Source organism: Clytia hemisphaerica, unplaced genomic scaffold, assembly GCF_902728285.1.
Source record: "Clytia hemisphaerica strain Z4C2 unplaced genomic scaffold, Clytia hemisphaerica genome assembly, whole genome shotgun sequence".
NCBI classification, from domain to species: domain Eukaryota; kingdom Metazoa; phylum Cnidaria; class Hydrozoa; order Leptothecata; family Clytiidae; genus Clytia; species Clytia hemisphaerica.
Window position 1 is genome coordinate 401374 of NW_027103758.1, and position 13291 is coordinate 414664.

The window sequence follows — 13291 nt, forward strand, 5'->3', positions numbered from 1 at the left end:
CGAAAAAGTGGTTTCCGTTGTTTGGATTGATGTGCCATTTTTTTGACAACTCAGTATACCCTAAAGAACATGTGTGCCAATTTTCAGCTTGATGGCAATTTTGTCCAGGTCTCAGGCTAGTTCTACCCGACTATTAGGTAGAGCGTGGAGTTGTCAGATTAGCGAATATTGTCCTTTTAACGTTATATGGTTAGATGAATGTTGAAACACTGGTGTGTTTTTTCCATTTCTATTTGGTTGAGTCGCAGGAGGCTTTGAGGCCCATTTTCGCAACTATAGACGCTTTCAATTAGCGTCCCGTCAGCACCTTGAACTGACTACCTAATTCCCCTCGCATGACAAGGGTTGACCAGGGTGAAGGTTCATTCACTTGCCAAGTGAACCGCTGAGAGTGGGAATCGAACTTCAGTCGCCTGTGCAGTAACCAAGGTCAATGACCACTATACCACAGCACCGTTATATCATGAACTATAATAAGTCAATAGCAAGACATAGTCGAACGAATTTGACAGGAGTAATGTTAATTTTTATCTTTAAACACGTTTCGATATATTAATATCATCATCAGTAATTATTTAGTGTTCTAAAAATAAATAAAAATTAGATTATCAAAAGTGCAAGTAAAATGATAAAATGAGACGAAGTATAAGGACAAAATCAAAATAATCAAACTATCAAATTAACTTTACAACGTTTTCTGGATATTCAAGACACCTCTTAAACGTTCATTCCATAAGTACTCCCTTTCAGACAAAGAGTACTTTCCTCTAGAGTACATGTTTTCAAGGTACTGAACTGAGAAATCAGTTTTCTCTTTACCAACACTACAAGTTTTCGAGTGTTCCAAAACTGCCGAGGTTCGTGATTTTTGGAAATGTTCCTTAAACCTTTGACCAAATTTTGTGGTAGTTTTACCAACATAGAGTGATAAGCACGAGCACGAAATACAATAGATTCCACAGTTTGAACATGATAAAGAACTGTCAACAGGATAACTACAACCATTGGTTGGTGATTCAATATGACTATTTTCGTTACAAATATCGTTGGAGCAAACAACACAACGTCGAGAACAAGCTTGTGGAAAGTTACTTTTGATATGGTTTTGAAACAAGAGACTACCGATTGAAGAACCGTTACATTTTACAATATCAAGTTTGATTTGATGATGAATGAGGGTTTTGTTGATACGACTAGCAAAGCGTTCAACTGTTTTTTCGTATGATGTACCTAAGAGAATGACCCATCTAACAGCATTAACTTCGGTTTCTGAACGTCCAGTAGGGGTAAGGTTTCTCTGGAGGGTATGAGCTTGTTGTAAGATGTTATCCACCATTTGCGGACAGTATCCAGAATTGATACATCTTTCTCTCAATTTTTCAACGGCTTGAAGGAAATCACAGTCTCTAGAGCATAGGCGGCGGAGTCTGAGTAGCTGACTTTTTACGATACCTTTAAAGCAGTGTCTAGGGTGCGCTGATCCGAACTTAACAAAGGAGTTGGATGCTGTTTGTTTGCGAAATTCACGGGTATGGAACTGGCCGTTTTCGATGAAAATTTCAATGTCGAGTAGGTGGATAGATTCTGAAGATATTTCATGGGTAAGGAAAAGATCAAATTTGTTGAATTGTCTATTCAAGAGTTCAAAGAATTCACGAAATATCATGAACTATGGTAGTATTTGGGTAACTGAAAATGTTGAAGCTTAAAACATACTTCTGATTTGATTGAGATGACTCATTAGGGTGTTGTGAGGTTGCAGTTGGGAAAAAAGACAGCTACGACGTCTGGACAAGATTTTTCAATTTGTGAAGGTATGATAGATAAAAACTTATGTTCCCTTCTGGGCAATTTAAAAGCCTTTATTCTGAGGTATTTCTTTCTCATTATTTCGTAGCTTAGAAAATTCTGCAAGGTTCTCCTCATTTTCAATTTTCTTCATCAAAAGATGTCGTCACGATCTTATATCTACATTCTGACGTCAAATAATATTTTTCACGTTGGAAAAAATAGAACAAAACAACAAAAAACCTTAACATTTAAAAAAAGAAAATTCAGAGCGCACGAATTGCGCTGGTTGCGTTTAATTTAGCGTGGAAATGAGTATGGACTTCAATTTGTTGATTGGAAAGTATAATTCAATAGAAAATAAACGATACATGGTTCAGTTAACATATGCATTTGCGGAGAAAAACGTAAAAATCGTAAAGAATATCATACCGTGAATCATTCTTAAAGAAGCAGCATACTGTTGGTTGGACTTGGTTGGTTTGTTTTAGATTGGCCCTATTTCATCGGTTGTACCTAAAAAAATTGCAATGAAAATTCATGTTTTTTAAACTCAAAACGCACAACTAGCTTGACTGAGATGCCTTATTAGGGCGTTACGAGGTTACAATCGGGAAGTAAAGACAACAAAGACGACCTCTGGACAAGATTTTTCAAATCATGAAGGTGCAGTAGATAAAAACCTAAGTTGAACGCATATATATCTTTAGATAAATTTCTTTCTATTTTTTATTTCAAAATTGAATGATGCTCCATACTACTAAAGTTTAGAGGCCGATTGGCCGATTCAACCACATCAATTGGAAGAGTTGATAGCAAAATGGACGACCTTGGCAATTAATATACTTACTTACTTTATTTATGATAGATGGGATTAGCTTGGTATTGATCGTTGGGGATAGTCCTCTTAATGAAGCCCAGTTTGTGTCTGTACATTGTTGTAAAGCAAGTTTAAGCTTCATGAGGACCGGTTTTAGCGATCTCTGATAGCAATCCAATCTTGTTGATCCAGGCGTTGATTTCTTTTTTTGGAAAACTTTTTGCGGTGGACCTCTTCGGTGATGATGCGAATGTTTGTACCTTTGAAAGCAATTTTGTTGTAAGTTAATTGAAGTCTGATAATAATTCAGATTTTGCCTGTGCGCTGAAAATAGCTACTTTAATCGGATTAAATCCACCATAGTCTTTATAAAAACACTAGTCTGGAAGGCTTTTGTCTCTTGTTATTGCTTACGCACCAAAATGAATTTATTTTGCAAACTTTTTGATCATGTGATTAGAAAATAGACCTATCCCAAGAGGAGATTTTGGTAACGTGATCAAAAAGTATGCAAATCGCAACTTGCCATTTGTTTGGAACAAAAGAAAATTGAACAAAAAAATAAAAAAATACATTGCGAGACCGGGGATTTTTATAATGACTATGAATCCACCAAAAAACTTTTAAAATCGCATTTTCGGAGAAGAAACTGGTCCAGAGTCTCCATTTGTGGCAAAAAATGGCTATTTTCAGCTGTTTTCAGGCATATTCGCGAAATTAAATCCACGCGAAATTTGATCCGATTAAAGTATAGTGGGCCCAAACAAGGTATCGTTATCTAGAAACCGTACCACATCGCAGAACGACGTCGGCGTAACCTGTTACTTGTGTCTCGGTGTCCGATAACTCGCGGACGGTGTAAGGACGGGGTTTGTGTAAAGAATCCTACATTACTAAAAATAGACAAAAAGAACGACAAATTTCATAAAAAACGACATATTTTGCCGTCCACAACACCGACCGAAAGTGACTGTATCACGGTAATTAACTACATGTGGTTTAAAAGAACGACAAATTACGCATGCATGTTACAATGCAGGATTCTTTAGAGGAACAGACTGAAAGAATCAATGGAAATGTCGCAATGACGCAAACTAAACCGGTTATTTGATCGTTGTTTCGTGGTGCCTGAAGAAGAAGATATCTTGACTCAACGGATGACAAAGAGTCGGGATAGGGGTATGGTAACAGTTGATGGTGGAAGTCATGATTGATGGTAGACAACCTTCACGTTGTGAAAGACATATTTTTTGATCAACTCCTTGTTGATCACTTGCACGGAGGACTTTTTGGTTTTTGGAAAGCCGCGGCTGCTTTTAGAAGGTGTAGAAAGTTTTGAAAGTTATGTTGCGTGTGCTCTTTTAATTTCGATATACGAAAAGGTTAGTTGTTGCAAGGACGGCTGAGATTTCAAAAAATGTCGTCACAAAAATATTTTTCTCCAAATTTCTGACGTCAAATAACTTTTTCGCATCTTGAAAAACACAACAACAAATAAAACTTAGCATTCGAAAAATAAGTTCAAAGCATACAGTTTGTGTTCACCGCATATAAGAAACCACGCTGTAAATTGTGTATGACACTTCAGATTTTCAATTGAAAATGGAACCGTTTAAAGAAAATGGTAGTAAAGGAGTCGACTAACACCAATGAAAACGTGAAAATCCAAAAGAATCTATGATATTCTGTAGAAAATCTCGCAATCGCGTGGATATAAATTTGCATTACCGTGGACCTCAAAATTAAAGACTTCAAACCGTGATGTTTCTTTAGCACATTGTTGGATGGATTAGCTCGGTTTGTTTCAGATCGAAAGTATTTCATTGGTTAGTTGTGCCCAACAAAGCCATTAATGATTAATAACTTAAGATGAACGTGAAACAAATTTGAATTGAGATGCCGTATTGGAGAGTAAGTAACTCAAGGTAACAGTTGAGAAATAAAGAAGACAACGTGTGGACAAGGAACTTAATATTTCTTTAGGTGAGTTAAAAAAATTAATTATCACGTTCATTCTTTCCGGTTTTTTTGGAAGATTCTCATAGGTAAAACGTGGATTTTAGAAATCTAGGACACTAGTCAAACGATACGTAAGTTGAATGAATTTTCAAATCTTAACAGTGAATTGACATTCAACCAAAATCTCCATTTCGTGAGTTTTTAGTGGTAATAAAATGGCAACTTTAAAGTTAGTTAGAGGTTGTTTGATTTATATCATATAATGGAAATAATTCCAATTTGTTTTTGAATCGAGAAATACAGAACTATTTCACTGTTATCTGCCTTTTATGCTAAGCTCTAAGTTAAGTGAAACTTTATTTCAAATTCAAATTTTAAAGGAAACTGATCACCTTTGAAATTTATAAAGTGCTTTTAAATCTCCGCTATATATAAATTATACCAGGCACAGTTGCCCAAAAAGGTTCTAGCTCCTAGCTCCAGGGGAAAGGGGCACTTAAGATACGACCCCAAAGGTAAAGGGTATGTTTTCCAACATAAATGAATGCACTGTAAGGGTCAAAATGAGCGAAGACGAATAAAACTGCATTGTAAAGGTGTAAAAGGTGAGCTAAATTAATTTTTTGGGCAAAATTTTACAATTTGAAAACTTCCAAGAGTGAGCATCGTAAGGGTAGTTTTTTCACACAAGTTTAAAGTTTCACAGCCCTGCATGGGTCAAATTTTGAGGGCCATATTTTGGCTGCATAAACGTTTGAGTACACATCAAAACTAAATTTATGGAATTGTGAAGAGTACACATCAAAACTCAATTATGAAATTGTGAAGAGTACACATCAAAACTCAATTATGAAATTGTGAAGAGTACACATCAAAACTCAATTATAAAATTGTGAAGAGTACACATGAAAACTCAATTATGAAATTGTGAAGAGTACACATCAAAACTCAATTATGAAATTGTGAAGAGTACACATCAAAACTCAATTATAAAATTGTGAAGAGTACACATCAAAACTCAATTGTGAAATTGTGAAGAGTACACATCAAAACTCAATTTATTATATTGTGAAGAGTACACATCAAAACTCAATTGTGAAATTGTGATAAGTACACATCAAATCTCAATTGTAAAATTGTGAAGAGTACACATCAAAACTCAATTATGAAATTGTGAAGAGTACACATCAAAACTCAATTGTGAAATTGTGAAGAGTACACATCAAAACTCAATTATGAAATTGTGAAGAGTACACATCAAAACTCAATTATGAAATTGTGAAGAGTACACATCAAAACTCAATTTATGATATTGTGAAGAGTACACATCAAAACTCAATTATGATATTGTGAAGAGTACACATCAAAACTCAATTATGAAATTGTGAAGAGTACACATCAAAACTCAATTTATGATACTGTGAAGAGTACACATCAAAACTCAATTATGAAATTGTGAAGAGTACACATCAAAACTCAATTATGATATTGTGAAGAGTACACATCAAAACTCAATTATGAAATTGTGAAGAGTACACATCAAAACTCAATTTATGATACTGTGAAGAGTACACATCAAAACTCAATTATGAAATTGTGAAGAGTACACATCAAAACTCAATTATGATATTGTGAAAAGTACACATAAAAACTCAATTTATGATATTGTGAAGAGTACACATTAAAACTCAATCATGAAATTGTGAAGAGTACAAATCTAAACTCAATTGTGACGTTGGGAAGAGTACACATCAAAACTCAATTATGAAATTGAAATTGTGAAGAGTATACATCAAAACTCAATTATGAAAACGTAAAGAGTACACATCAAAACTCAATTGTGATAGTTTAAGCGTTCAAACTTTCACGAGGTCGCAAAATCACGAAACTCAAGAAATTTACTTTCAGAAATTTGAGAACAAAATATTTTCCGCGAGCGTAAACTTTTGCAAATCATTGGTTAAAAAAGAAATTTTAAAACGAAAATTGGCTTAAAAGTGAGAAAGATTCCTTGAAACCGGTAAAAACAGTTGTTCTTTGTCTTTAAAAAGGCATCAAAGGTTAAAAAAAGCTGAAAATTCAATATATATTGCAGTTTCAAGGTTTCAAAGATTTTTTAATTTTTTAAAGAAAAGTTCACAAGCATGAACTTTCGCTAATTACCCTGTTAAGAATTTTCCAAGACAGTAATTTGGCAAAAAATGCAAAAATTCGCAAAAATCGCAAAAGTTTTGAAAAATTGTACCCCCGAAGTATTGTAGAGTACACATCAAAACTCAATAATGACATTGTGAAGAGTACTCTCGGGTACCTAATAGCCGGGGGGGCCGCTAATTAATTTTTCGAAAATTTTCCACCCAGGACATTCTTATTCCAACCCCCCCGCTTATTGATTTTTGGAAACATTTTTTTTGAAAGTTCCCTCTTTTGCCCTAATTCTGCTGTATCAGCCTCCTTTTCGAACATTTTCCACCCAGGACATTTTTATTCCAACCCCCCGGCTTATTAAATTTTGAGATTTTTTCCAACCCCCCTGCTTATTCCAAACCCCCCGGCTATTAGGTACCCGAGAGTACACATCAAAACTCAAATATGAAATTGTGAAGATTACATATCAAAACTCAATTATGAAATTGTGAAGAGTACACATCAAAATTCAATTATGAAATTGTGAAGAGTACACATCAAAAGTCAATTATGAAACTGTGAAGAGTACACATCAAAACTCAATTATGAAATTGTGAAGAATACACATCAAAACTCAACTATGAGACTGTGAAGATTACACATCAAAACTCAACTGTGAAATTGTGAAGAGTACACATCAAAACTCAATTTATGATATTGTGAAGAGTACACATCAAAACTCAATTATGAAAATGTGAAGAGTACACATCAAAACTCAATTTATGATAATTGTGAAGAGGTGAAGAGTACACATCAAAACTCAATTTATGATATTGTGAAGAGTACACATTAAAACTTAATTATGAAAATGTGAAGAGTACACAACAAAACTCTATTAAGAAATTGTGAAGAGAACACATCAAAACTCAATTTATGAAATTGTGAAGAGAACACATCAAAACTCAATTTATGATATTGTGAAGAGTACACATCAAAACTCAATTGTGAAAATGTGAAGAGTACATATCAAAACTCAATTTATGATATTGTGAAGAGTACACATCAAAACTCAATTTATGATATTGTGAAGAGTACACATCAAAACTCAATTTACGATATTGTGAAGAGTACACATCAAAACTCAATTTATGATATTGTGAAGAGTACACATCAAAACTCAATTATGAAAATGTGAAGAGTACACATCAAAACTCAATTTATGATATTGTGAAGAGTACACATCAAAACTCAATTTACGATATTGTGAAGAGTACACATCAAAACTCAATTTATGAAATTGTGATAAGTACACATCAAAACTCAATTATGAAACTGTGAAGAGTACACATCAAAACTCAATTATGAAATTGTGAAGAGTACACCTAAAAGCTCAATTATGAAATTGTGAAGAGTACACATCAAAACTCAATTATGAAATTGTGAAGGGTACATCTAAAAGCTCAATTATGAAATTGTGAAGAGTACAAATCTAAACTCAATTGTGATGTTGGGAAGAGTACACATCAAAACTCAATTATCAAATTGTGAAGAGTATACATCAAAACTCAATTGTGATATTGTGAAGTGTACACATAAAAACTCAATTATGAAAACGCAAAGAGTACACATCAAAAGTCAATTGTGATAGTTTAAGCGTTCAAACTTTCACGAGCAGAAACTATCACGAGGTCGCAAAATCACGAAACTCAAGAAATTTACTTTCAGAAATTTGAGAACAAAATATTTTCCGCGAGCGTAAACTTTTGCAAATCATTGGTTAAAAAAGAAATTTAAAACGAAAAATGACTTAAAAATGAGAAAGATTCCTTGAAACCGGTAAAAACAGTTGTTCTTTGTATTTAAAAAGGCATCAAAGGTTAAAAAAAGCTGAAAATTCAATATGTATTGCAGTTTCAAGGTTTCAAAGATTTTTTAATTTTTTAAAGAAAAGTTCACAAGCATGAACTTTCGCTAATTACCCTGTTAAGAATTTTCAAAGACAGTAATTTGGCAAAAAATGCAAAAATTCGCAAAAATCGCAAAAGTTTTGAAAAATTGTACCCCCGAAGTATTGTGAAGAGTACACATCAAAACTCAATAATGACATTGTGAAGAGTACACATCAAAACTCAAATATAAAATTGTGAAGAATACACATCAAAACTCAATTATGAAATTGTGAAGAGTACACATCAAAACTAAATCATGAAATTGTGAAGAGTACACATCAAAAGTCAATTATGAAACTGTGAAGAGTACACATCAAAACTCAATTATGAAATTGTGAAAAGTACCTATCAAAACTCAATCTACAATATTGTGAAGAGTACACATCAAAACTCAATTATGAAATTGTGAAGAGTACACATCAAAACTCAACTATGAGATTGTGAAGATTACACATCAAAACTCAACTGTGAAATTGTGAAGAGTACACATCAAAACTCAATTATGAAATTGTGAAGAGTACACATCAAAACTCAATTGTAAAATTGTGAAGAGTACACATCAAAACTCAATTATGAAATTGTGAAGAGTACACATCAAAACTCAATTTATAATATTGTGAAGAGTACACATCAAAACTAAATCATGGAATTGTGAAGAGTACACATCGAAACACAATAATGAAATTGTGCAGAGTACACATCAAAACTCAATTATGAAACTGTGAAGAGTACACATTAAATCTCAATTATGAAAATGTGAAGAGTACACATTAAAACTCAATTTATGATACTGTGAAGAGTACACATCAAAACTAAATCATGGAATTGTGAAGAGTACACATCAAAACTCAATTTATGATACTGTGAAGAGTACACATCAAAACTCAATTTATGATATTGTGAAGAGTACACATCAAAACTCAATTTATGATACTGTGAAGAGTACACATCAAAACTCAATTATGAAATTGTGAAGAGTACACATCAAAACTCAATTGTAAAATTGTGAAGAGTACACATCAAAACTCAATTTATGAAATTGTGAAGAGAACACATCAAAACTCAATTTATGATATTGTGAAGAGTACACATCAAAACTCAATTGTGAAAATGTGAAGAGTACATATCAAAACTCAATTTATGATATTGTGAAGAGTACACATCAAAACTCAATTTATGATATTGTGAAGAGTACACATCAAAACTCAATTTACGATATTGTGAAGAGTACACATCAAAACTCAATTTATGATATTGTAAAGAGTACACATCAAAACTCAATTATGAAAATGTGAAGAGTACACATCAAAACTCAATTTATGATATTGTGAAGAGTACACATCAAAACTCAATTTACGATATTGTGAAGAGTACACATCAAAACTCCATTTATGAAATTGTGATAAGTACATATCAAAACTCAATTATGAAACTGTGAAGAGTACACATCAAAACTCAATTATGAAATTGTGAAGAGTACACCTAAAAGCTCAATTATGAAATTGTGAAGAGTACACATCAAAACTCAATTATGAAATTGTGAAGGGTACATCTAAAAGCTCAATTATGAAATTGTGAAGAGTACAAATCTAAACTCAATTGTGACGTTGGGAAGAGTACACATCAAAACTCAATTATCAAATTGTGAAGAGTATACATCAAAACTCAATTGTGATATTGTGAAGTGTACACATAAAAACTCAATTATGAAAACGCAAAGAGTACACATCAAAAGTCAATTGTGATAGTTTAAGCGTTCAAACTTTCACGAGCAGAGACTATCACGAGGTCGCAAAATCACGAAACTCAAGAAATTTACTTCAGAAATTTGAGAACAAAATATTTTCCGCGAGCGTAAACTTTTGCAAATCATTGGTTAAAAAAGAAATTTAAAACGAAAAATGACTTAAAAATGAGAAAGATTCCTTGAAACGGTAAAAACAGTTGTTCTTTGTATTTAAAAAGGCATCAAAGGTTAAAAAAAGCTGAAAATTCAATATGTATTGCAGTTTCAAGGTTTCAAAGATTTTTTAATTTTTTAAAGAAAAGTTCACAAGCATGAACTTTCGCTAATTACCCTGTTAAGAATTTTCAAAGACAGTAATTTGGCAAAAAATGCAAAAATTCGCAAAAATCGCAAAAGTTTTGAAAAATTGTACCCCCGAAGTATTGTGAAGAGTACACATCAAAACTCAATAATGACATTGTGAAGAGTACACATCAAAACTCAAATATAAAATTGTGAAGAATACACATCAAAACTCAATTATGAAATTGTGAAGAGTACACATCAAAACTAAATCATGAAATTGTGAAGAGTACACATCAAAAGTCAATTATGAAACTGTGAAGAGTACACATCAAAACTCAATTATGAAATTGTGAAAAGTACCTATCAAAACTCAATCTACAATATTGTGAAGAGTACACATCAAAACTCAATTATGAAATTGTGAAGAGTACACATCAAAACTCAACTATGAGATTGTGAAGATTACACATCAAAACTCAACTGTGAAATTGTTAAGAGTACACATCAAAACTCAATTATGAAATTGTGAAGAGTACACATCAAAACTCAATTGTAAAATTGTGAAGAGTACACATCAAAACTCAATTATGAAATTGTAAAGAGTACACATCAAAACTCAATTTATAATATTGTGAAGAGTACACATCAAAACTAAATCATGGAATTGTGAAGAGTACACATCGAAAACACAAAATGAAATTGTGCAGAGTACACATCAAAACTCAATATGAAACTGTGAAGAGTACACATTAAATCTCAATTATGAAAATGTGAAGAGTACACATTAAAACTCAATTTATGATACTGTGAAGAGTACACATCAAAACTAAATCATGGAATTGTGAAGAGTACACATCAAAACTCAATTTATGATACTGTGAAGAGTACACATCAAAACTCAATTTATGATATTGTGAAGAGTACACATCAAAACTCAATTTATGATACTGTGAAGAGTACACATCAAAACTCAATTTATGATATTGTGAAGAGTACACATCAAAACTCAATTTATGATATTGTGAAGAGTACACATCAAAACTCAATTTATGATATTGTGAAGAGTACACATCAAAACTCAATTTATGAAAATGTGAAGAGTACACATCAAAACTCAATTCATGATATTGTGAAGAGTACACATCAAAACTCGATTTATAATATTGTGAAGAGTACACATCAAAACTCAATTATGAAATTGTGAAGAGTACACATCAAAACTAAATCATGGAATTGCTAAGAGTACACATCAAAACTCAATTATGATATTGTGAAGAGTACACATCAAAACTCAATTATGAAATTGTGAAGAGTACACATCAAAACTCAATTTATGATACTGTGAAGAGTACACATCAAAACTCAATTTATGATATTGTGAAGAGTACACATCAAAACTCAATTATGAAATTGTGAAGAGTACACATCAAAACTCGATTATGAAATTGTGAAGAGTACACATCAAAACTCAATTATGAAATTGTGAAGAGTACACATCAAATCTCAATTTATGATATTGTGAATAGTACACATCAAAACTCAATTGTGATATTGTGAAGAGTACACATCAAAACTCAATTATGAAATTGTGAAGAGTACACATCAAAACTCAATTTATGAAATTGTGAAGAGTATACATCAAAACTCAATTATGAAATGGTGAAGAGTACACATCAAAATTCAATTATGAAATTGTGAAGAGTACACATCAAAACTCAATTATAAAATTGTGAAGAGTACACATCAAAACTCAATTAATGATATTGTGAAGAGTACACATCAAAACTCAATTATGAAATTGTGAAGAGTACACATCAAAACTCAATTATGAAATGGTGAATAGTACACATCAAAACTCAATTGTGATATTGTGAAGAGTACACATCAAAACTCAATTGTGATATTGTGAAGAGTACACATCAAAACTCAATTATGAAATTATGAAGAGTACACATCAAAACTCAATTATGAAATTGTGAAGAGTACACATCAAAACTCAATTATGAAACTGTGAAGAGTAGACATCAAAACTCAATTATGAAAATGTAAAGAGTATACATCAAAACTCAATTGTAAAATGGTGAAGAGTACACGTCAAAACGCAATTTATGAAATTGTGAAGAGTACACATCAAAACTCAATTAATGATATTGTGAGGAGTACACATCAAAACTCAATTATGAAATTCTGAAGAATACACATCAAAACTCAATTATGAAATTGTGAAGAGTACACATCAAAACTCAATTATGAAATTGTGAAGAGTACACATCAAAACTCAATTATGAAATTGTGAAGAGTACACATCAAAACTCAATTATGTAATTGTGAAGAGTACACATCAAAACTCAATTATGAAATTGTGAAGATTACACAACAAAACTCAATTTATGATATTGTGAAGAGTACACATCAAAACTCAAATATGAAATTGCACAGAGTATACATCAAAACTCAATCATAAAATTGTGAAGAGTACACATCAAAACTCAATCGTAATATTGTGAAGAGTACTCATCAAAACACAATTTATGATACTGTGAGAAGTACACATCAAAACTCAATTGTGATACTTTAGGCGTACAAACTTTCGCGAGTAGAAATTATCGCGAGGTC